This window comes from Pleurodeles waltl, chromosome 10 (assembly GCF_031143425.1).
Source record: "Pleurodeles waltl isolate 20211129_DDA chromosome 10, aPleWal1.hap1.20221129, whole genome shotgun sequence".
NCBI classification, from domain to species: Eukaryota; Metazoa; Chordata; class Amphibia; order Caudata; family Salamandridae; genus Pleurodeles; species Pleurodeles waltl.
In genome coordinates this window covers 1,036,526,133-1,036,551,333 of record NC_090449.1, presented here as the reverse complement: position 1 = coordinate 1,036,551,333, position 25,201 = coordinate 1,036,526,133, and positions in this window count along the sequence as shown.

Here is a 25,201-nt window from a genome sequence, read left to right as displayed (position 1 = left end):
CTAAATGGCATCATTTGTGCAGGGGTCTCTTAGGAAGAGAACAATTTAGGCTCCCTCCTAAGGTATTCCAAGTTACAGATTGAAGGGACTCTCAGGATCTGGTACCCTGCAAAATGATGACAAAAGTACAGATGGAGCTCTTATGGGAAAATGAGAACATGTCTGGGATGTCACAGCTACATAGTGTATTGGAGACGTTCGTCCTTAGAACTCAGATGTCCATTTGTTAATATTTTGCTTTTAATATGTGTCCAACTAGGAACACCAGGGATTCATTTTTACTCACACTGTATTATGAAGGTAACAAACGTTGCAATTTCAAGAAGTTGAACTAGTCTATATATTCACAAACGTTTGCCTGCCAGAAATTATTCACACACAAACTCTATCAAAAGAGATTTCTTCTGAACAAAATTATGAATAATTTCCTGTAGTTTCAACCTCTATTTTTCAAACTTTAAATAGTGGCCAGAAGTAAACTTTGCAGATTGAATGTGCCCATGCTTCTAGTCATGGTTAGTGTGCAGGTTATTATTAGGTCAGATTTCACCAGTCTGTCTGTATTTTATGTGTCTCTTTCTTGAATCATCCCTTGCTTTCAGGGGTCCTTTGGAGCCCTCACTACTTTTTAGATAAACAGTTACATAATCTTGGTTACTGTTGGATTCTGATTTTGTAAAAGTAGGAAAATTATTTCTTTTCAATTATAAAACCATGACAGAAGCATTCATTTCAGTAGCTGTTTCTTCTGATGTCCGAATTCTAATGGCAGATGATGGTCAACAGTTACTTCTGCTGGAGTCGTTGTCAATATTTTACAACAGAACAGCAGCTTGCGACTAGGGGTGGGCGGTGAACTCCGTTTGCAGAGTTTTTCCCACTCCACGCTACGCTTAGAGTGCTGGGTTCAGAAAAACTCTGCTGAACGTAGTTTTTTCCTTGTTCACCCTCGCCAACGTTAAGTTGGCAAGCGCGAAGAAGGAAAATCATCACCTCGTAGCAAGATTTCTCAAAGTGGGTGGTCATGGATGGTCAATACTAGAAAATCTACTCGAGCGGCAGAAAAGAAGCAGCACCCTTTTGCGCTGCTCGTAGTGCCATTCACGTTGATTTTTCAGCAAGGGACAAACACCTGACGCTAAAATAATGAAATATGTGGTGAGATATGATGGATGTATGACTATGTATTATACAGAATAAAGTACCTCTATTACAATAAAAATGCAGATTACTAACCATTTTAGGGTTCTCAAACATTATAATGAAATTTAGCCTTGTGTCTCTTTCCTATCTCTGGTAATAGATCTCCTTAGCAACTTGCCATGTCCCTTTAAACTACCCTATAGTGAAACATTACCCTATATAAAAATGTATGTTTTTTTTTTTTTTTTTTGCAATTGCTTTTTTTAACATTATTTTGTGAAGGTATAAAAAGATACAATGGATCTTTCAAGTCCAGTTTGGGATTCTGGACTTAGTGAATACAGGTATTATGAGTATGTCATTGTTAATTGCACAAGTGCTGCAATTATTTGCATGCGGCCAGTATTTCACCATCACGTTAGTAAGCGCGTTGACGGTGGGGAAGTGACCGTGATCCTGTGGTGACCGGTCTAGACATGAGACATCACCAAGAATACTGCTACCCTCTATTGCAATAATATAGTTCTCACATTCTCAGGACCCTGGCCCTGCTTTTCTCATTTGCTGGCCATCTTGCAAATATCGTAATCCAGTGGTTCCCAACCTGTGGCCCGGGGACCCGATTGGTCCGTGAATCCTCCTCAGGGGGTCCGCGACTGCTTAGAAAACTAAATATTATTAACAGATCAGGTCCCCAGCTTTCAGTGATGACTCAATTGGGGGTCCCTGTGTTCCAATAATGATTCAGTGGGGGTCCTTGGGTTCCAGTAATGATAAAGGAGAGGCCACAGATGTCAAAAGGTTCGGAACCACTGTTGTAATCCATGCGTTTTTCAAATTAAAGCTCTAAATTGGACTCCAATTTCACACTTAAAACCAAGAAGCTTACGAAAGAGATGCTGCAGACATAGCCTGAAGGCTTGTAGGTATTAAAAAACTGTTTGTGAACTTTGTAGTTGCACATGTACAAAACCGCAAGGGGCTTTGAGACAAGCAGAACTCACCCTGTGAACAGTGCTCGGACAATCAAGACTATTTTCTTCTAATCTGCCCTTATCTCCCTTTTTGGATATACGAGGGGACTACATAATAAGAGTAATAACACATTATAGATTTAAAAATGTTTATAAGAAAGTGAAAGAGCGCATATTAAAATACGTATAAAGAATGTTTGTTATTGTTCAAATTACAGAACAGTGTAATCAAGATACTACCTGATGAGCCATGGACTATTAAAAATGAGAACATGCAATGACCATGAAAGATAATTTCCATTAATTTCCTATTTTATGATTATGCAAGGGCTGAGTGATTCCAGTGTCTTTGCAGTCCCTACTCCCTGTTCACAGCCGAATCTACTGATCCTGAAACATAACATGCTTTCATTTGCCAGCTGTGTCATATTAAGGATTTTGGGGACATGGGGCAAGAAATATTTTGGGTCTCCTGGTGGAAACAACTTTTAAATCTATTACCCATTTTCTGCTGATTTAAGCCCTAGGTTACTGAACAAAACTGAATTATACAAACATTAAAGGTTGAGATACAGAAACAGGCATAAGTGAGCTAGACAGAACGTTCCCTTTCTCAGGGAACCCTTAGAAGGTGAGGGCCCTGGGCAACTGCCCAATGTCCTGCAAGATGGTTGTAAGATGTTACTTGAACATAAAATAAAACCAATTGACTTATATGGAGTCAAAGGTCATATATAGGGGTTCATTACGAGTAATCCGTGTACTGCCATGGCGGCGGCGGACCAACCGCCATTGGCTTGGCAGTTGAACCACTGTATTATGAGTATGGCGGTCCAAGAGAGCAGAGACCGCTGTGGTTCCGCTGGCACCGCCAGGCAGTGCAGATTGCTGCGGTGACAAGGGAGGACAAACAGGCCGGCAGAGCCAGGGTTTCCGTCTGACCTATCATGATGTTGCACACTGCCAATGTGACCATGGCGATCCAACCACCATATACCAGCAGGTTGCAACGGATAGTATAAAGGGAGCAACTCACCTGTAGGCAGAGTTACACGTCCTGTGCTGCCATGGAGCTCATCCCACATGTACTGCCACTGCTCATCGAAGGTGCCCGAAATCCATGCCACCGTGGATGCAACCGACGGTAAGCACACACACCTACCTGTGCCATGCAACTTAACAATTGACGATTGCGCATTCGGCCATATGAGATGGGGATCATGCTACGGGCACCAAGTATAAGTCTCATTTTGTCCACAGACGGAGCGATTCACAACAAATGACACATTCACAGCTATTAAATGCTCCCTTTGGCAGGTCACTGACACTGCACCGCAATCCCACAACCAAAACACATGTCTGCTCAACACAGCACAGGGACAGCGAAGTGGACACAACATTGTGTCACACAAAAGCAACACAGCAACATCACATCTACCAATACAACTAACACCCTCACATTGCACTCATGCCATGGACTGCCGTCTGATTGAAAACACATATGTATGGATGTGTCATAGAACACAAACACCCCTCCCATGAAACAGCCCTGCAATGGAACCACACATCACCCACATTGCAACACAATGGGAGGACAATGGGATGCACAATAGTTTGAGAGACAAATATACAAAGCTCACTATGCAAACATTATCTGCACAATAGGCATGAGGACATCAGGAGCCCCCAGGAAAGGATGCTGCACTGGGACACAATTTGCTTTGCACATGCCCCTAAAACAACATTTCACAGGAACTGGCCCTACAGGTATCTCCAGGGCAAACAATAGTAGAGCCAAGTGACATTCCTAAATGCAGAATGTGTAAGTGCAAGTCCAGAAAGCACATAAAACAGCAACAGGGTGGGCCATAGATCTAGGTGAAGTAGCTGCAAGATGCACACAGAAACATGGACACATGTACATTCATATGCAAAGGAAGACAACACAATTGAATACCCTTCATGTCTGGACAAACACAACTCAGGCTTCCACACATGAGATGAATGTACAATCCCTATCAGGGAGACACGTCTAATACAACACATGCTGACATTGGACAACACAAGATGAAATACTTACCATACCAAACATAATACAATGTAATGACGCCCCAATTGCGTTAACACCCACATATCCATAAAGTCAACGTCTACCCTTGTTGTTGGTGACACAAGCACTGCCCACAAAGTCAGATACTGTAAACAACAGCAAATGGATCAGCAATCAGGCCGAAACACACACAATTGTAGGCATGCAACACACGTTACTCAGGAACAACAGAGAGGTAGAAAAGGAACTGCTGGACAAATGTGTATTAAAAAAACAACTTGGGTTTATTAAAGGCAGAATAATGAGAATCAAAGTCCATTGGCTGGTCCATTTGAAAGTCTCTGCACAGTACTGCGTTCAAACTTGACTCCAATGGCCAGGGAACCTCCACAGGAAGGAGCATCAAGTGGGCAGGCCGGCACATCAAGGATCATCCTTGAGTGTGTGGGGTCAGATTTAGGATGGGTGGGTTTGGGTTTGGGAGAGGAGTCTTTTTCTTTGGAGGGGTGATCTTCTTCTTGGGGGGAGCAGGAGAGGTGCTTGCGGGGGCAGGTCTGACAGGCAGGACTTGGATTTGGAAGGGATGTAGTGGGAGGTAGGGTGGAGGGAACAAGGTAAAGGGCAAGCTCAAATAGGAAACTCTCCTTGGAAACAGTGGTGGTCTGCAGAAGGGGTTGGGAATTTGGAGGTTGAGAAAGTGGTTGTCTGGTATGTAGTTGAAGATATCTTGGATGTGTGTGAGGTATGCTTCTGTTTGGGTGGTGTCTGATGCGTGTGCAAATGTGGGCATTTATGTGACTTGGAGGGCTGGGAGGTGGAGGTGCTGGGTGATGGTGTGGTTGATGTCTGTGTGTCTGTTGGGGTGGTATCTTTGGGTATGCTGAATGTGGTGGACATTTGTGCTTCTGCTGGGGTGGTGTGGGCAGATATTCTGGATGTGGTGCATGTGTCTGTCTGTGCTGTGCTGTTGTCTGCGGGTATGGTGGGTGTGGCGGATGTGTTACTGGCTGTTGTGGTGGTATCTGTGGGTATGCTTGATGTTGTGTGTGGGTCAGTGGGGGTGGTGGGGGTGTCATGTGAGTGGTGGCTGCTGTTGTGTTTGTGGGTGTATGTTGAGTACCTGCATGCCGGTCTGTCTGCGTGCTGCTTGTGTGTGTTGAGGTGGGTGCATTCACATGTGTCTGTCTGCTTGGGACAGGTTGGGGATGAGGGGATTAGGATTGGGAACAGGGAGGTGGAGGTGGAGGGGGGAAGAATGTGTGGGGTGACTGGCTGCCATCAGAGAGGTGGTCAGAGCCTGAAAAGACCTCTGTAGGCCAGGCATGGCACTATGAATGCCCTCCAAGAAAGCATTGGTCTGCTGAAGTTGGCTGGCCAACACCTGGATGGCATTCACAATGGCAGTCCGTCCCACAGAGATACTCCTCAGGAGGTCAAAAGCCTCCTCACTCAGGGCAGCAGGGGTGACAGGGCCTGAGGGGGAGGTGCCTGCAGCAAAGGAGACACCCACCCTCTTAGGTGAGCGGGCACGGCAAACTAGGAGGGGAGCAACAGGGAGGGTAGTGATAGAACTGGAGTTGCCTGGGCAGGTGCTGCAAGTACAAAGAGGAAAAGAGTCACCACATGTACCTGAACACACTTGAACAACAGCTGTGATTAGCAAACATTACCATTATGTCAAGTAGGCACCAGCAACAAACTACATCAAAGTAGCTCCTACATGTACCATACCATATGCATGCATGTCATCTGAACTGTCAACAGTTGCCCACTTGAGAATCAGGATCTCACAATACTACAATCGCATGGCTGAAATTGTGCACACACAGTAACCATAGAGCAAGTAGGAGACCACAAGATCTTCAATACTTTGCATCATGGAGCATGCCTCAGTTACCTGTTGTCATATAATAGTAGGCCAATGCCAACTTCATTCCCACGCATCCCACACAGTCATGCAGACATCTATTTGTCACATACACAATAACACAACAATAAGAAATGATGCTCCAAAAACCTGCCATGTTGCTGACAACAGTACAGTAGCCTGGAGAAGGTGACATGGAAATACTCATGCCACACTGGAAACATATCAAGAATGCACTCATCACCATGTCAAATTCGTCCAAATTGAGTCATGGAAGTAGTACCAATGTTGCTCCGATACACCACACATTTGGCATGGAAATGTACAATGTAGAAAAAATGTGCAAATTGTCAGAGAGATATGCCTCTAAAATCCACAACACAATGAATCAGCAAGCCCCAGGGAAATCACCAGTGATGTCTAGCACCCCTAACAATGACATACTCTGATTGCATCAATAGATGCAATCAGTCCTTTGTATGTTGGAGAGGCCCAGAGATTCGCAAGTATTTGTAGAAGGCCTTCAACATGTTTTGCCAATGGGAAGCTACATCACTGTCTCCATTTTGGTCCTGAAAACCCAGAAGTCTGTGGATGAATGGTTTTACCCTCCCACATATGATTTCAACATTTGTACACAAGTCCTCACTCCGCATCACGGTCAACACGGAGGAACACTGCACCACAATGGAACACATTCACTTCCTGATCCACACCACTCACAACTCCTCCATCCGCGGCACCCTAGTCTACAAACCGCCCGGCCCCCGCCCAGATTTCATCTGCGCCATTGTAGACATCGCCCCACGCCCTGGCATTCACCAACTACTCCTCTTTGGCAACCTGAATTTCCACCTGGAGGACCGCAACAACCGAAACACTACTTCCCTACTTGACAACCTCGCCACCCTCTGCCTCAGACAACTTATCACCGTGCTCACACACACCACAGGACACACACTAGACCCCATTTTCAACTCAAGGAACCGGATTACCATCAAGAACATCTCCACCCCGGATTGGACTGACCACTACTGCCTACACTTCGCCATCACCACACCCAACAGCCACCTCTGCATCCCCAGGGTCCCCCACAGGAAATGGAATGAAATCACAGATGAACAACTCACCACGATCCCTGCCAAATTATCCCCGCCTCCCACTGACGGCACCAACTCCACAGCATACAACCTCAACTCCTGGATCACCGAATGCGTTGATGCCTTAGCCCCCCTCCAATCAACTTTGGTCAATCGCATCCCAAAAGAAGCCACTGGTTCACCACCGAACTCCAGTAATCCAAGCGCACCTGCAGATGCCTAGAGATGAAATGGAGAAACAGCAAAACCAGCATAGAGTTCGCCTGCTTCATAGCCGCCACTGCCACCCACCACTGATGCATCAAGGACACAAAAAAAGCCACACTCCGTGAACTCATCTACTGCTCCACACAAACACAAAAGAACTCTTCACGGTAATCAACAAATTCACCAATCCCCCCTCTGAAGCCACCAACATCCCCCCATCACAAGACCTCTGCTATAAATTGGCCACCTTCTTCCACCGCAAGATGAAGGACATTTATCACAACTTCCTCACAGAAAACCTGCCCAGCATCAGAACCTACGATCAACCCAGCCCCCAGAACCCACCCAAACCATCCACATCTGGTCCACTCTCACCACAGAAGAAACAGAAAGCATCATGAACAGCATCCACTCCGGAGCTCCCACAGACCCCTGCCCCCACCACATCTACATCAGCGCCAGCGTATCTATCGCCCCGAGCTCCGCAAGACGCTGAACTATTCTATCAACACATCCACCTTCCCCGAAGACTGGAAACACGCCAAAGTCAGTCCTCCCCTGAAGAAATCCACGGCTGACCCATCAGAGCTAAAGACCTTCCAGACCATCTCGCTAATACCCTACCCGGCCAAAGTACTGGAAAAAGCAATCAACTCACAGCTGAAATAATTGATCGAAGGCAACAGCTCACTGGATACCTCTCAGTCTGGCTTCCGCAGCAACCACAACACGGAGACAGCTCTTCTTGCAGCCACCGATGACATCCACACACTCCTCGACTGCGGCCACACTGCAGCACTCATACTCCTTGAGCTCTCAGCAGCCTCTACACGGTCTCCCACTGCACCTTATGCATCAGACTCCAAGACGCAGGAATATGAAGAAAAGCCTTGCAATGGATCCACTCCGTCCTCTCCGGAAGAACAGAGAGAGTAAAGCTCCGACCCTTCATATCCAAACTGACAAAAGTCAGCTGCAGAGTCCCTTAGGGTTCCTCCCTGAGCCCAACGCTCTTCGACATCTACATGGCCCTGCTTGCAGCCCTTGTCAGTGACCACGGAATGAACATCGTGTCATACGCCGATGACACACAACTCAACATATCCCTCACTGAAGACCCGGACAAAGCTAAGATGGACTTCAACACAGGAATGGAAGCTGTCGCCGCCTGGATGAGAGACAGCTGACTGACGCTCAACTCAGACAAGACCGAGTTCATCATCTTTGGAAACTCCCCTCAGCCTGGGACGACTCCTGGTGGCCCACACCGCTCTGTGCCCTGCCTTCTCCGACTGACCACACCTGCCTCGACTCTTCCCTAACAATGTCCCAACAGGTATAGGCAGTCACCACTTCTTGCTGGCACACCCTCCGCCAACTCTGCAAAATCTTCAAATGGATCCCGGTCAACTACAGCAAGACAGTCACCCATGCCTTAGTCACAAGCAAGCTCGACTACGGCAACGCACTCTACGCCGGGACCACAACTAAAAAATAGAGGGACAGGAGTGGCAGTTGGGTGTGTGAGGGAGTTTCCTTTACGGACAAGGGGGTCTCACAGACATTATAGTGTCATGCTTCATCATATGACCACCTAGCCCCACCCAGGTAAGATGATACTACCGGGGTGGACTCAACCTCTTTGTTAGCGAGGTTAGCTCCACACATAGTAGGGATCCTTGACCCTGAAGAATGCCCCAGACCGATTAGGCTCTTAGTGCGGGCAGACACATGTTGGTCCCCACCTTTTCAGACACTTTGAGTCGTTAAACTCAAAGGTGTCCCCATATTTCTTTTAACCTTACCTACAAACACCTATATTAAATTCTTATATTGAACAGGTGATTTGTAAGGTAATTGTATTATCTATCACAGCTTTCAACTGAATCCCTTGATTTATCCAGCAAGATAAAAGCTCAGCACTCCCTCTGAGTTCCTTTAACAATGAGGTTGAGTCCGCCCAGGAAGTATCATCTTACCTGGGTGGGGCCAGGTGGTCATATGATGAAGCACTACACTATAATGTGTGTGAGACCACCTAGTCCATAAAGGGAACTCCCTCACACACCCAACTGCCACTCCTGTCCCTCTATGTCCACGAAGGCAATCGCCTAACTGGTGCACATTGAATAGGCTATAAGAGACCTATTCCCTATACCCCCACACACGTTTTGTGTCTGCAGAAGAGAAAGGAACACATACTAACATGTAGGCACAAGGAATGTTGGCAGCAGTGATGGCACATAAATCATGTCAATGGACAGTCCCCACTTGCAAATTCTGATCTGTAGTTGACCCAAAGAACAACGTATGCTCTGTCACATGTATGATGGCCATCTTCACACTACAGATAGTAGTACAACACCAGCACTCATCAAAGACTGAAAAAGGGGACCCTTGGGGGCAGATGCCAATTTACTCGCTTGACCAGACACCTGGCTGAGGGCAGTGATCCAGTGCTTCTTTTTCTTTGGCCTGTAACACTCAGGAGTAGTGGTCTGTAGTATAGAATGTACACCCACTACAACAACAAACATTACTTGACTGATCAATGTACACAGCCATGTGTTGTCCTTAGGAGCAAATTGTCAGTGGATTGTACACAGTGTCCTAGATCCCTGGGCCAATACGCAAGACACATCTGCATGCACCACAATACATGTCTACACAAACAGTTACTCATCTACCATGTTACACATGGCTCATCCTTAATCCTCAGAGGGAGATGTCAGAACCGAATACATTAACTTGGAAATGTGACAGGCAGGAATATGCCATGTACTCACCCCTTGTGGCTGCTGTGCTCCCCTCAAATGCCCATCATTGTCTGGGTATGCCACCACAAGAATGCGGGCCATTACGAGGGTCATGGTCAGGCGTGCTCCCTGACTACTTTGGGAGGACAGCCCTAGCTGACCTCTGTGATAGTTTGGGCCCAGCGTCTCAGGTCCTCCCACCTCTTGCGACAGTGGGCGCTCCGCCGGCTGTGGACCCCCAGGGACTGCCCCTTTCAGGCAATGGCTCTTTGTATATCTCCTTCTTCTGATGGGCGTTTACCTGTATGGATGCAGGAGACAAATCAAGCAATTAGAATAACAAGTTTTTGCACCAAATGGTTGTGTCACACACATGTCACAAACACCAAGCAAAAAATTGGCAATTTGACAACATACCACAAGTGTAAAGCACACAAGCCAATAATTACAGGGACATAACTACACATGTTTGTATCCATCTGCAGACTCTCCTACTATCCTGCTCATGCCTACAATGACTGAGCAAGCCTACTGACACCAGGCAGCCCATGCTCCAGCAACATGTACTATGATGTGAGCCACAATGAAACACTACACACATGTGTGGCTTATGAAGTGTAAACTCTTTAGGCCTGATTGGACCAACACATTCACAATCTGCAAGATTGACTCACTGCAGACAGTCCCTACAGGCAACTTCCACAGTACATACTTCAGCCTTACACATGAGTAACAGTGAAGGGGCTGGCATGGTGGGTACTGAAAGTGACTTCCCTGTGTATGTGTGGACATGTGGCCTACAAAATGCAGACCCATGCCACTCCAGGGAGTGTTCTGTGGTAGGTACCTGTATCACAGAACATTCCTTTGGACATATGTGTCTAAAGGGCAGAGATGGCATTCAGCATACAAAGGTATGCATTGTACACTTTCTGCTATGTAACCAAGCTACTGAGTCACATGTCATGGCCTCCCAGGAATCTACACAGTGTCTGCACTGTGGGTCTGTCGTTTGTGCAATAGGCCTGTACAGGACCATTATGACTAATGTGCAGATGACAACAGAGCTGTGGGAGTATGGAACCTGTCATGAGTCACAGACACACATTGACAATGATGCTAAATGCACATATGGACTAGTTCAGGCATGTAGCACTCCACCTATTCCCAATCTAGTCAATGGACTGAGGCATCCAGGGCAATTATATCCACTAGACCATCATATTGGCTACATGACAGGATATACTGGTGCACAGGGAGTGGGCACAGTGCCACAGATGCACAGTGAATCTCCCACAGCCTAGACTATGTCCCATACTGGGAGATACATTTGACAGTTCCTGGTCTCTGTGGGGTGGGCATACAGAACCTAAGTAACACTCACATTTCCCTCACTTCCATGCATGACAGTATATCATGTGGCCATCCGCAATGAGGCTTGTAGTTTGTGTGGCAACCTGAAGGGTACAGTGAGTCATGATATGCTTTCCAGACAACAGGTTGGAAAGGCCAGATGTAGGGTGAAAGATCTGTGGCACAATACGCATTGCTTACAAGATCCTCAAATAGTACTGGTCACTAATAACTGCACTAGGTACATCTCATTGATGCCACACAAACTGCAACAACTGGCACACAAGAAGTTTTACTGGCACACATGGGCACATTGTTGCTTGTGAGGATGGAAAGGATGGTGTTGAGCTGAGTCAATTGTGCACATGAGGTACTGACCTGCTCCTCTGGTGAACCATGAAGCTGGCCATACAGGGGAAGGACCTCATTTACAAGGACCTCTCCAGCTCCTCTTGTGAGAAATCAGGGGCCTTATCACTTACTGGACGTGGCATGATTGCTCCCAGAGGCGGCACACAGCAGCTCAGGTAGTGGATGTGTTGCTGGCAGCAGTGTCAGGAGTCAAGTGAGTGAATTTGCACAACATGGCAGTCATGTACGCTGACGGAAACTGCAATTGGGTCGCGACCATCAGAGGCAACAATGTTCCCCTATGGCTGTGACCATCGCGGTTGGAACCGCCTACCGTGCGTACAACTTCCAGCAGTGTTCACAGAAGTTTCCTAATGTCCAGAGGAGTAGGTCAGGCAACCGCCATTTTGGTGGTTTCAAATACTGTGCATGGCTGTGTAAAATGTGTAACACATACAATATATGTGTAGGATCATCACAAACATCCTCATTCTGTCTTGCAGGTCCGACTACCCAACCACCAGTGTAGTGTGTTGCAGGGCACAGTTGCCACATGATGGCGGTGTACAGGCCACCACTGCTGACAGTAGTTTTGCTGGTTGGAAAATACAGTCACATTTTGAGGGGCAATTGTGTAGCAGATAGTTGGGTATCGCCCAAATCTATGTTGTGGACACATGTGTGGTCAACCATGGGGGTCACATGTGACCCTTCTGTAGCTACCAGCTGAGATGTGTACTGGGCGTCATGTCTATCCATTCAGAAATGTGTTTCACATGAAATTGTTGGCATGCATCATGTATGTTCTTGTGGACTCACTGACTAATGTTACAAATAATGTCTTGTCATGCATAGGTACCCTGGGAGAGGGATGATGTGACAACCTCCTGTCTACCGTCCACTGCCAGACATTCAAACCATGGAAGAATGGCATACCATACAATTATATAGTCTGAATGGGCAAACAATAGTGGACTTATGGCTTCAGTTGGAGACAGATCTGATACCAGCTATCAGTTATCTAACCACATACCACCCATTGGTCAAGTCATGGCAGGATCGCACTTCCTGGCCACAGAGTTCTTCCAACATACATTGGTCCTATCTGCTGGTATGTTCCAATCTATGTTCAGTCTGGTGTTGAGGGATTTCATCTCTGCAGTGTTGAAGCACATTGACAGCTATATCAGGCTCCCCAGACATGAGGATTTAGCCAATGGGAAGGCTGACTTCTATGGGTTTGCCCCCCTCCCACATGTGGTTGAGGCCATGGATGGCACACATGTTGGCTTGGTGCCACCACAGGCCACTGAACAAGTCTATTGCAACAGAAAGAACTTCCATTCCATCAACATGCCAGTTGTCTGTTTGTCAGATCTCTACATCTCACATGTGTGCCCATTATCCTGGATCACCCCATGATTCCTCCATAATGCCGAACATCACCATACCCCAGCTGATGTCACAACTGTACCTAGAGAGGGCCTGGCTAATTGGTAAGTCATGTCTTTCCTGATTGTATGTGAGCAATGTCAGATGCTACAATCATTAAGTGGGTGACTCATTGTTGCACTTATATTTCATTCCTTAACAGGAGACACAGCATATCCAAACCGTCCTTGGTTGCTGACGCTGCTGAGGAATCCAACTACGCCAGGGGAAGTCTGCTTCAATGAGGCCCATGGAAGAACACGGCGACCAGGGGAGAGGGCTTTTGGGCTCCAAATTTTGGTGTCTGGACCGGACTGGTGGAGCCCACCTCTACTCACCCAGGAATGTGTGTCAGATCACTGTGGCATGCAGCATCCTCCACAACATCGCCCTGTGGAGGAATATCCGGTACATCTCAGAGAAGGGGGAGCCTGCAGTGCCAGTGGGAGAGAATCCTGAAATGCCAACTGAGGATGACAGTGGTGAAGAGAATGGAGCTTATGTTCGAGAAGTTCTCATCCACAGCTACTTCTCATGAGTTTAGGTATGTCATGTCATGACTGTGCCTGTACAATGAACTGTAGTTGTGTGAATGTGTGGAGTTGAGTGTTTTGGAAACTGCCATGGAGCAGATACTCTGCAATATTCAGCTAAAGCCTGCATGATAAGCTAGCTTTTGACACATCCCCACCTTGATGATGTTGCTTTGTTTGTGGCAGTTTCCTTGCAATGCACTTTGTTTTCCAGTTTCCTGCTATGTGACTTTTGTCATATGTATAGTTTCAAACCTGTACTCCTTGTCTTGTTCTCTGAACAAGTACCTTCACCATGGCACCTTCATGTGGGCATTTCAGAGTTGTGACATTGGTAGGTATGTGATGCTGTTCTGACATACTAAGTGGACATGGATTGTTCCAGGTAATTTAGGTCGTAGAGTTTGGGTGTAGGAGACCTGTACCAAGACAGTTTGCACAGTTTTTGGGTGGAGGTTCAGTGCCCATCGTATTGTTTTGTGTCCTGTGGTGGGTCTGATGCATCATGTGTGTCATCATGTGATCATAAAATAAGTAGTCCTAACTTACAACCCAGTCAGCTTTCTAAACTCAGAATGTTGTGCACATTTCAAATATGCATAAGTTTCCTTCATACCAATTTTTCATTCATTAGATAGTACCGTATGATTTGCTGCATCGGTGGTTCACAAGCTGCAGCTCAACGGTTGACTCTACAAACACTGTATATCCCTGTGATTAGAACGGTCTCAGAGATCTAATGGTATGTTACATCGGTAAACAGGCCATTAGGGCAGAAAATTACAGATGAAAGAGTTGTCGCCAATCGCTGATTTTTTTAGAAATGGGCATAACTCGCACAAATTGCTGTATGGTAATAATGCAAAATAATGTACGATTTTACGGACTTACTCAAGGAGCACAACCCAGCATTTGGTGCTATTTTCTTGGCACAAAATGCACTCTTGCATTCAAAATACTGTGGGGATGTACTTTGAGCTAGGAAAAGAGCGCTAAATGCAACGGAACATGAACAGCAGAACCAGGCATCCTCTCAGACTCTGTTTCTGTGCTTCAGCTCCTTCTTTGAAAGTTTTTGGGTGATCCATCAAGTTTGAGCCGAGAACAAAGAGGGTACCGAAATACGTTTTCCCCATGCAATTTTCCATAAGATAATTGGACACAGCTTTAGCCAAAACAGCTGAAGAAAATGTCATCAAGTTTGGTGGAAAGCTAGACCTTGGTCTGGAAAATGTGCTTTTTATGATTTGGTGTAAACATGTGCAATAGATTTTGAGAAATTAAGATTCACAATTTATGTACAAATGTATTAGGAACCGCAGAGCTGACGGATCTGAAAAGATATGATTGACTGCCACCACATCAACAAAGATGTAGCAGCTATGATAAGACGGGTGACTCAGTCCCCTGTCCTAGAAAATGAATTTTAAAAAAACATGTGAGGGGCAGGATAGGTGTAACCTGCACACCTCAGCTTGGTGGTTGAGGCCTAGAGGCCCCACTTGGGCTCAAAAACATAATTTATTGAAACGGTACCACAGATGCACAGATCTACTATAGTAGTGAAAAACAGGATACCCTTGTCAATGTTATGGTCCCCGGGGTGCACCAGGGCCCAGAGTTGGCGCAAACATTGTTTTGGGGAGGGAGGCATGTGGCTCAGCTCCTGAGCCACTTTGAGGACCAGAGACCGCACCCATCCTGGACAAACACATTTTTTTTTATTTGGGGAGGGGGCATGACCAGCCCCTCTAAGCTATTCTAGGTCCTTGGTGACTCCATGTGCCTGGGGACTGATGGCAGTAGTGTCTTGAGGACTCCATCACCCACGGAACTGCTGTTCCCTGCCAGGAATGTGTGGGCAGGGAACGGAAATGTAATTCCCTGCCCACACTCTTCTGGCAGGGAACACAACTTTGCTCCTGTCCAGGTGGGAGCAAAGTAAAATCTGCCTCCCACAGCACGCAGGATAGGTGCTGACTGGGGAGGCAGCAATGGCAGCGGCCTCAAACATTTAAAAAAAGATATGGGTGCTGCGGGAGGGCACTGGGACACCCATAGTTTTAAAAAATTGTTTGGCCCAGGCTCCCATCAGAGTGCTGGCTGGGAAGCCGTCATGGGCTACGCGGGCCTTGTGGCTATGTCTGAAGCCCCCAACATTAAAAATAAAAGATGTGGAGCCCCCACTGTAGAAAAAAAAAGAAAAAAGCCAGCTTCTGCCAGAGTGCTGGCTGGGCAGCCAGCAGGGGTCTTGGGGATTCCCTCATGGGTCAAAAGTTAATTTAAGGTGTGGATGCTCCCAGGGGGACTGTGGCACCCAAAAAAATACTAAGCAAAAAAAAGAAGCTGGAGCTCTATTATTATTAATTGCTTCAGACAATGAGTGGCCCAAAATTATTTACATTTCTTTAACTAGGTTGTGCCCCTAGAAGGGTCAGGGGACCACAAAGATTTATTTTTGATGTTGTGGAGGGCTCCATGAAGGCGGCAAAAAAACAGTTATTTAATCCATGACACTAGGACAGTTTACCATAACTGAGCCAGGCTCTATGTTCTACAACTTTGTGGTTGGTTCTATGGCTACGTTTTGTGGACTGAAAATGTGAAAAAAGTCTCAAAGAAATTTTTTGGCTGTGTTAATGGGCATGATCTCACTTATAAACACTGGTGAACCTTTAGACTACAACGCCCATGAACAAGGAGGAAAAAGGAAGTGAAGCCAATCACTGTGACTTGATATTAAGAGAAAAAGGACTGAACTTTTATCCTTTGATCAAGGTCCCAGTGGATCGAATCCCGTTAGGGGTTACTGCTCTGTGTTTTTTGGCAATGAATTATGTTTTCACCCTGAGCTGTCAAACTCTGGAACACCTACAGGGATATATTTACCTATATCTATAATGCCCAACTTTATGGCTGTACATTTTTTGTAGGACAGTGTTCAACCCCACTATAATGCTTGGATGGGCATAGTATTTGTAACTGCTGTGATCTTTATGAAACTATTACTAATGCTCTCTGTGTCCTCAGCCTGAAAGATTGGTGTAACCTGTCTGCATTCATCCATTAACTCGCTCATTAATCTCTTCATGCACTCACCAATTCATCTATCCATTAACACACATATTCGACTATTCATCTATGTACTTACTCATACTTATCCAAACACTAATTCACACTCATAGATCCTTTCACTCACTCGTCCATTCAACTATGGGTCATTCTTACTTTCAGTGACTCTCCCATGCACAAAGCCACATACAGAAATTTACTAATAAATGAATAATTATCATTTAAAATATAATGAGACCTATTGGCTTTGCCAATGCGTGTGATGCTAATTTATTTTCTGTGTGGTTGAAGGGGGATCAAGCAGCACAGTGGTTCAAGACAGTTTGCAGGTAGCAGAAAGGAAATTGCCTTCAAGATAAGCACATGATTTGTATACAGACGAGTTCAAACTGGGAAAAGTGTGCCAAACATACAAGGCCATGTTCTCTTGACAAGCGGAACAGCATAAACGCAGAGTATTTTTCAATTCAATAAGTTGATATGGGGAGAACCATAAAAGGAAACTGTCCAGTATTTACATCAGTGATGCGTACCAGACCCTCCCAACCACAAGGACGTCAAAGGTGAATCTGGAAGTGTGTTCTATATCGGCCAAGGTTGTTCCAACTCCTACCCACTGACTGCTCCAGTTATCCACATCGATGCTGTATTGCATCGCAAGAAGATGAGGTCTGTAACAGTCAATTAGAATCTGCAGCTATTATAATATTGCAGTATAAAAAAGAGAACTTTGGGAAGCCAGTAACATTGAAAAGAAGTCCAGCTTAAATATCTATGGGCCTCACTACGAGTTTGGCGGTCTGCCCACCAGCCCCCCATGTTGGTGGTATTACGAGTCATACAGGCAGTACTGCCGACCGCTAAACAAAAAAGGCAGACCATTAGTGGCGTGGCGGCCTGGATATAGGCGGTCCGACCTCTAGCATCGTCAGCACCACAGCCAACCACCGACCTCATTACATGAACATAGTCGCCGTGGCGGCCCCCTCGTGGCAGTCAGCCAATGGGGGTCAGGACCACGGCAGTTCACAGTCATCAAAGTAACAGATAACTGCACATTGGATGAATTCAAATACAACACAGCTGATACACATTGGCCAAGTGGACACCATACAACACACCCCTTCACAGACCACAATCTTTTGCATTTCCACTGCAAGACAACGAAGCCCGAGCACCTTTTTTTGTAGAGTGCCTAGATTAGGCACCCCTTTTTTTCACCATCCCATGGAACACACTGCACACACTTTTGTCCATTCACACCCTGTTTCACTTCCCCTGTTAAGTAAGTCCCTGTCACCCTTCTACTTTTCTTTCCACCATGTCACTTTAAAATATTTGCCATTTTTCTGAAGATGAGTTAAGAGTCATGGTGGATGAAATCAAAAGAGCAGAGCCACAATTTGTTCGCAGCACAAGTCCAGCATACTGCTCTCAGTAGGAAAATGGAATTGTGGGACAGGATTGTCAACAGAGTGAATGCTGCAGGCACCACCCTGCGCACAAAGGAGGACAAAGGCGTGTACTCACCTGGGAGGATACCATTTGTATAGTGTGCATAGTGGAGAGAGTGACCTGAGTGCAACTCCCAAGAGGTACTGTTTCGGTAATGCCAACCACCAGAACAGTGGTCAGTTGTCCACATACCCCTGTTTGTTAAATTAAAAATGACATTTACTCACCTGGGAGGATCCCATTTGTCAAGTGTTGGCAACTAGAGTGACCTGACTCCAACTCCCAGCAGGCCTTTCAGTAACTCCAAACAGCAGCCCAGTAGTCACTTGCCCAAATACATCTGTAAGTGGACTCACAAATGAAGTTTACTCAGTTGGGGGGAGAACATTTGGCAAGTATTGGGGATTAGAGAGAGGTACCTGACTGCAAACCACAGCAGGCCCTGTTTCTCTAATTTCAACCACCAGCCCAGTGTTCTCATGTCCAAATAACCCTGTTTCTTAACTCTCAATTGAAGTATACTTACCTAGGAGGATACTCAATTGTGTGTAGTAGAGTGAGTGACCTGACTGCAACTCCCAGCAGGCTATGTGTCTGTAACTCCAAACCATCTCATGCCCCCGAGGCCTGGATCCTGAAGTGCAGCGTCACACTTCAGACAATGAGGGTCCAGGAATAAGTAGGAAGGGCACCCTGTGGCAAGGGCACAGACCTGTGGGGGGAGAGGGCATGTGAGGAATGCTCTTGGCCAGCACACCATCATCCACATCTTGGGGGTCTATCAGGAGTCCTACGGTGTTATGGGCCAGCTGTTGACCGAACTCCATGAAATCAATTAGCTCCAGAGGGACATGCATAGGGACATGCAGGAACAGATGGAGCTCCTCTGTACCAACATGGCCACCCTAACAGTGGTGCTGAGGGACATACACACCACCCTAAGCAGGGCTTTTCCACACCAGTCTACCCCTTCCTTTGGCACATCAACAGCAGGCCCATCAACATCAGCCACTGGAAGGAAGGCCCTGTAAGAGGAATAACCAGCACCAGACATCTCTGCCTCTGTACGGGGACATCCATAAAAGAATCCAGGAGGTGCAGATACCAATATACCCACCACTGCCAGTAATAACCCTCTTCCTTGAGGACCTCCTTTGTGTGTTACACATTCACTGTGTGGACTGATCCTGAACCACCTGCCTTTTCCAATGACAGGAGGACTCTGGACTTTGGACTCCCAAATGGTGTGGCATCTACTCCACTGTTTTCATTCACCAGGACTGACCTCTTCACATTTGAATTTTCTTTGAGTCATGTCACATATATTTTATGTCAATCATAGCTGCACAATAAAATCACATTTCACTGTTTATTACAGTGTACAGCATATAGGCCGTCAAAATGTCTGAACTGTTTGAAATCAAGAATGTTTGATTCATACTGAATAAAGGAACATATTAACAGGTACAGACCCCCAGACCACAGAAGTAAGGTATTTGTCAGACATTGTCCTGTAGAATAGGCAAACAGTGATGTGGTTGATATCATCAACTTGAGCCTTATCACATACCACACCAATGTAATTCAGCATCATCATAATCCAATGCTCATGCATCAGGTGGTATGACACAAACATATGTCAGTGTTGTGGCGCAGGCACTGTGGCCTGCAATGATGAAAAACATCTACAGCTACATATAGGTCATTCAAAAAGAGTGTTTAGCCAATGTGAATGGAAAGCTGACTTGCTTGTAAGTTAGGACTATTTATTTTATGACCACATGATGACACACATGATGCATCAGACCCACCAAATCTCCATTTCAGGTTACCCATAATGTAGATTGATTAAGAGGGCATTTTAGCTAAATGTTTTCTTTTCTTGCACACTGGCTTACACTTGGAAGGCATAAACAGAAAGAAATCTAATTGGTAATAACACACAGGTGGTCATTACAACCCTGACGGTAGGTGTTAAAGCGGCGGTAAGACCGCCAACAGGCCGGTGGAAAAAAAATGGAATCACGATCGTGGCGGAATCCGCCAACAAAGACAGCCACTTTAACACTCAGACCACCACGGCGGTACAAACAAACAGCGCGGCGGTCACCGCTCACAGACAGGCGGGAGACAATGTACCGCCCACAGTATCACAACCTACCAATCCGCCACCTTTTCTGGGGCGGATTCACTGCGAACAAGAACACGGCGGAAACTGGACTTCGAAGGGAAAACGCTCACCTCTACACACCCCACGAGGAACCAGGATGCCATGGAACCAGAGCTTCACATTTTTCCAGCCTTTATCTTCTTGCTCCTCTACCAGGGGAAGGGAAAGGGGGGGCACCTCAGCCGGTTGAGTGCATGACGCCAAATCAACGAGGGGGCCACATGCCCACTGTTCAATCTTGGGGAGTGCAAAGCCACAGTCTCACAAGTCTCTACAGTGGGTGGTTTGCCCACTGCTGCATCCTGGGGAGTGCAAAGCCACAGTCTCACAAGTCTCTACAGTGGGTGGTTTGCCCACTGTTCCATCCTGGGGAGTGCAAAGGCACAGTCTCACAAGTCTCTACAGTGGGTGGTTTGCCCACTGTTCAATCCTGGGGAGTGCAAAGCCAGAGTCTCACAAGTATCTACAGTGGGTGGTTTGCCCACTGTTCAATCCTGGGGAGTGCAAAGCCACTGTCTCTCAAGTGGATAACAGTCTCCACTGGTTCTGGAGGGGGCTTTGTGCCCAGAGTGCTTCATCCTGCCAAGGACTGAGGTAGTGGATGCTTTTCTCCACTGGTTCTGGAGGGGGCTTGGTGCCCAGAGTGCTTCATCCTGCCAAGGACTGAGGTAGTGGATGTGATACTCTGCTGGTTCTGAAGGGGTCTTTGTGCCCAGAATGCTTCATCCTGCCAAGGACTGAGGTGGTGGATGTGATTCTCCACTGATTCTGGAGGGGGCTTTGTGCCCAGAGTGCTTCATCCTGCCAAGGACTGAGGAAGTGGATGTAAATCCCCACTGGTTCTGGAGGGTGCTTGGTGCCCAGAGTGCTTCATCCTGCTAAGGACTCAGATAGTGGATGTAAATCTCCACTGGTTCTGGAGGGGGCTTGGTGCCCAGAGTGCTTCATCCTGCTCATGGCGGACTCAGTAGCGTCAGTGCTCTTGGCGCTCATGGGCCAGCGGTGCTTGTTGAGGCGGTGTCCTTGGCAGCGGTGCTTGTGGCGACGGTGTCCTGTTCAGCGGTGCTTGTTGCGGCAGTGTCCTTGGCAGCGGTGCTTGTGGCGGCGGTGTCCTGTTCAGCGGTGCTTGTGGCGGCGGTGTCCTGTTCAGCAATGCTTGTGGTGGCGGTGTCCTGTTCAGCGGTGCTTGTAGCGGCGGTGTCCTTGGCAGCGGTGCTTGTTGCGGCGGTGTCCTGTTCAGCAATGCTTGTGGCGGCGGTGTCCTGTTCAGCAGTGCTTGTAGCGGCGGTGTCCTTGGCAGCGACTCAGCTGCTGGCGGTCCTGTCTGGGCCTCCGAGGCTGCTGCTGGCGGTCCTGTCTGGGTCTTCGGGGCTGCTGCTGGTGGTCCTGTCTGGGCCAGTGGGGCTGGTGCTGGCGGTCGCCTCCTGGGCAGCGGGGCTGCTGCTGGCGGTCCTGTCTGGGCCAGCGGGGCTGGTGCTGGCGGTCGCCTCCTGGGCAGCGGGGCTGCTGATGGCGGTCCTGTCTGATCCAGCGGGGCTGGTGCTGGCGGTCGCCTCCTGGGCAGCGGGGCTGATGGCGGTCACCTCCTGGGCAGCGGGGCTGATGGCGGTCTTCTCCGCCGTGCTGATCTTCCCAGACTTGCCAGGTTTCTTGTGCCCCTTCCCCACCTTGGAAGGTGTACCAGCTGACTCCACACTCTTACCTGCACCCCTGGGAGCGGCTTTGGTGGCTGGTGTATTCCCCCTCTCCCGCCGGGCACTGGCCAACTTTTGATGCTTGACAGGTAGGGGACTGTCCGTGCTGTGACTCCTTGCCACACTGGCTGCCCTGCTGCCTGGTGCACTCCAGAATCCGGTGACTACTGGCACCACTGATCCCGCCGATGTTGTGGCTGAAGTGCTAGGTTGGGACCTGGAGAGTTGGGCTCTAGGAGACTGACGGGGTGGGGGAGATGAGGGAAAGAGGTCAAGGGTGGACAGGAAAAGTTTCTTGGGAACACTGGGACGGGTAGATGGAGGGGGTTTGGGAGTGGAGGAAGAGGTTGTGGTTGTAGGAGGTGTACGTTTGGTGACTTTGGGTGAAGGTGCATGTGCTGGAGGCTGTTGTGAGGTGGATGGCTGTTGGGTGGGTGTGTGCCTGCATTTGTGTACCTTGGGAGGTGGCGTCACAGACACACTGGTAGAGGGCACAGGGGATGTGTAGATGGTAGTGGAGGTGGTGACTGCATGTGAGTGGGGTGTGGTGGTGGGTGTGCTGGTTATGGAAGTAGTGGCTGTAGATGTAGTGCATGCAGGTGTGAGTGGAGACGAAACTGGGAGGGAGGAGGGAAATGAGGAGGAGGGGAACACAGTGGAGGCAGTGGATGTTGCTATGTCTGCATGTGTGTGATGCTTGCGTGAGTGCCTGTGGGATGTGTGGTGCTTATGTTTGCCTGAGCTTCCTTTGTGTGTTGAGGTGTGTGCATGCTGGTCTAATGGTGTGCTTGGGGTAGGCTGAGGTACAGGGGTTTGGTTCTGGGTGGAGGAAGTTGGAGGGGGGAGGCTAGAGACAGGGACAATGGCTGCCATTAGTGCTGAGGCCAGAGTCTGAAAAGCTCACTGAAGGGCTGCCCGACCAGAGTGAATGCCCTCCAGGAATGCATTTGTTTGTTGCAACTGCCTCTCTACACCCTGGATGGCATTCAAAACGGTAGACTGCCCAACAGTGAGGGACCTGAGAAGGTCAATGGCCTCCTCACTGAGGGCAGCAGGGGTGACTGGAGCAGGGCCTGAGGTGCCTGGGCGAAGGAGATGCCCAACCTCCTGGGTGAGCGGGCACGGGGCAAAGGCGAGGGGCTGCTGGGAGGGCGGTGCTGGTAGGGGGGTTGGCGGCTGTACCTGTAGATGCGGGGGCACAGATGGGCCCACCACCACAAGGGAGCTCCCCTCAGAGGACGAGTCCGTATCACTGTTGTCAGCTCCTGTCCCCGCCGTGGAGCTCCCCTCGCCCTCCGTCCCACTGGTGAAATCAGACTCCGTAGTGTCGCCCTCCAGGGCCATGTGGGATGCAGCTCCCTCCTGCTCTGGTGCCACTGCTCCTCCGCCTGATGATGCTAATGCACACAAGAACAGGGAGACCACAAAAAGGGGGACGACGACAGAAGAAAGACATGTTGAGTGCATGCATTACCGCTACCGTTGGCGGACACGACAGACACAGAAGCCCCCTGCACTACACCGCGCACTTGGGGTCCAACATTCAATCCCTGGGACATGGCCTACAAGGCTTTGGCCGACATCTGCACACATGGACGTCACAGGAGCCTGACTAGGTGTAGTTGGCACTGTACACAGGTGGGTTGGGGTGACACAGGGTCTGCCTGAAAAAGGGGACCTAACTAGCACACTCGCCCTGGCCTAGGGAAACCCACAGCCATTTTTCCTATGAAATTAATATTGGAAATGACCTAAATTTCACACACCCTTTATCTCGGCCCCCACTTGATGGCTCACCCCAACATTTTACAGACTGCAGCTCACGTGACTGTCAAATTGTTTTGAAAATGTTGTGATGATTCGTCAAGCGGCGCCAAAGAGCTAGACAAGCAAAACAAAGCTTTTTCTTTAGAAACTAGGAGACCGCCAGTAGGTAATATATATATATATATATACATAAATATATATATATATATATATATATATACACCCTTCAGGTATCACTCGAATTCCAGCTTCTTAAATAACGGCGAGTCAACTGCAAGGTAAGAAAACCTTTATAAATCCAAACAACGCATTGTCAATAAAACACATGAAGAACCTCGGTGTTAGGAAAACAACGTACCGTGACTCTTGTGCAACAGCGTGTTTATTTTTCAATGCAAAACAGAATCCTGACGCTTACGGAGCCTCCACTCCTTGTTCACGGGTTAAAAGTACACCATGCATATTCAATGATTAAATATCTGCACGTTACTGCCTTCTAGACATAAACAAGAACGACGGACTAATGCAAACCCTTAATTTTCTACGTAAAAGTGTCGGCCATATTGGAATGTAATACATTATATTGTCATACATCCATCAAGATCAAGGAAAAACATGCAAAACATGGTAATTATCACTTCATAAACTTATAAATAAAAATTCTACTTATAAATTATACAAATAAAGAACCTATTGATTTTCTTTTACATTTTTTAAATTTATGCATTCTAACGACTTATTGCCTTAAAACATGAAACTCTTATTAAATATCACGTAGACATCATGTTACTCCTAAATATAATACCTACTTTAACTTATCTCATTTTAAATTATATACTTAGACCGTCACTTACAAATAATTTTCTCAATCCCCATAAACCGCACTGACTAGTCCTTGATATAATAGCTCTCGTGCTTTAATCAATGTGCTTCCATTGCCGAAAAATCATACCTAATAAATAAGAAAACAAACAAGACTTAATCAAAATCAACACTAATGACTCAAGAGAATATTCAATGTGAATCCTATCAAATATCTAACATAACCACAACCCCTACTATATTGAGAAAACTAATTTCAAAAGAACTGGTTGTCTCAGAGAGCTTATACAAAATTCCAAATTTAAAAATGCAGACCAATAACACTGTACACAAATATATATGTCTCTATTTTATCCCAAATGGAATGATAATTCTTCATCAAGGTTTAATCCTCCTGGATAAATTGCTGCATATTTTATTATAAACTTGGACTCCAACCTCCTATGTTCCTGTTCT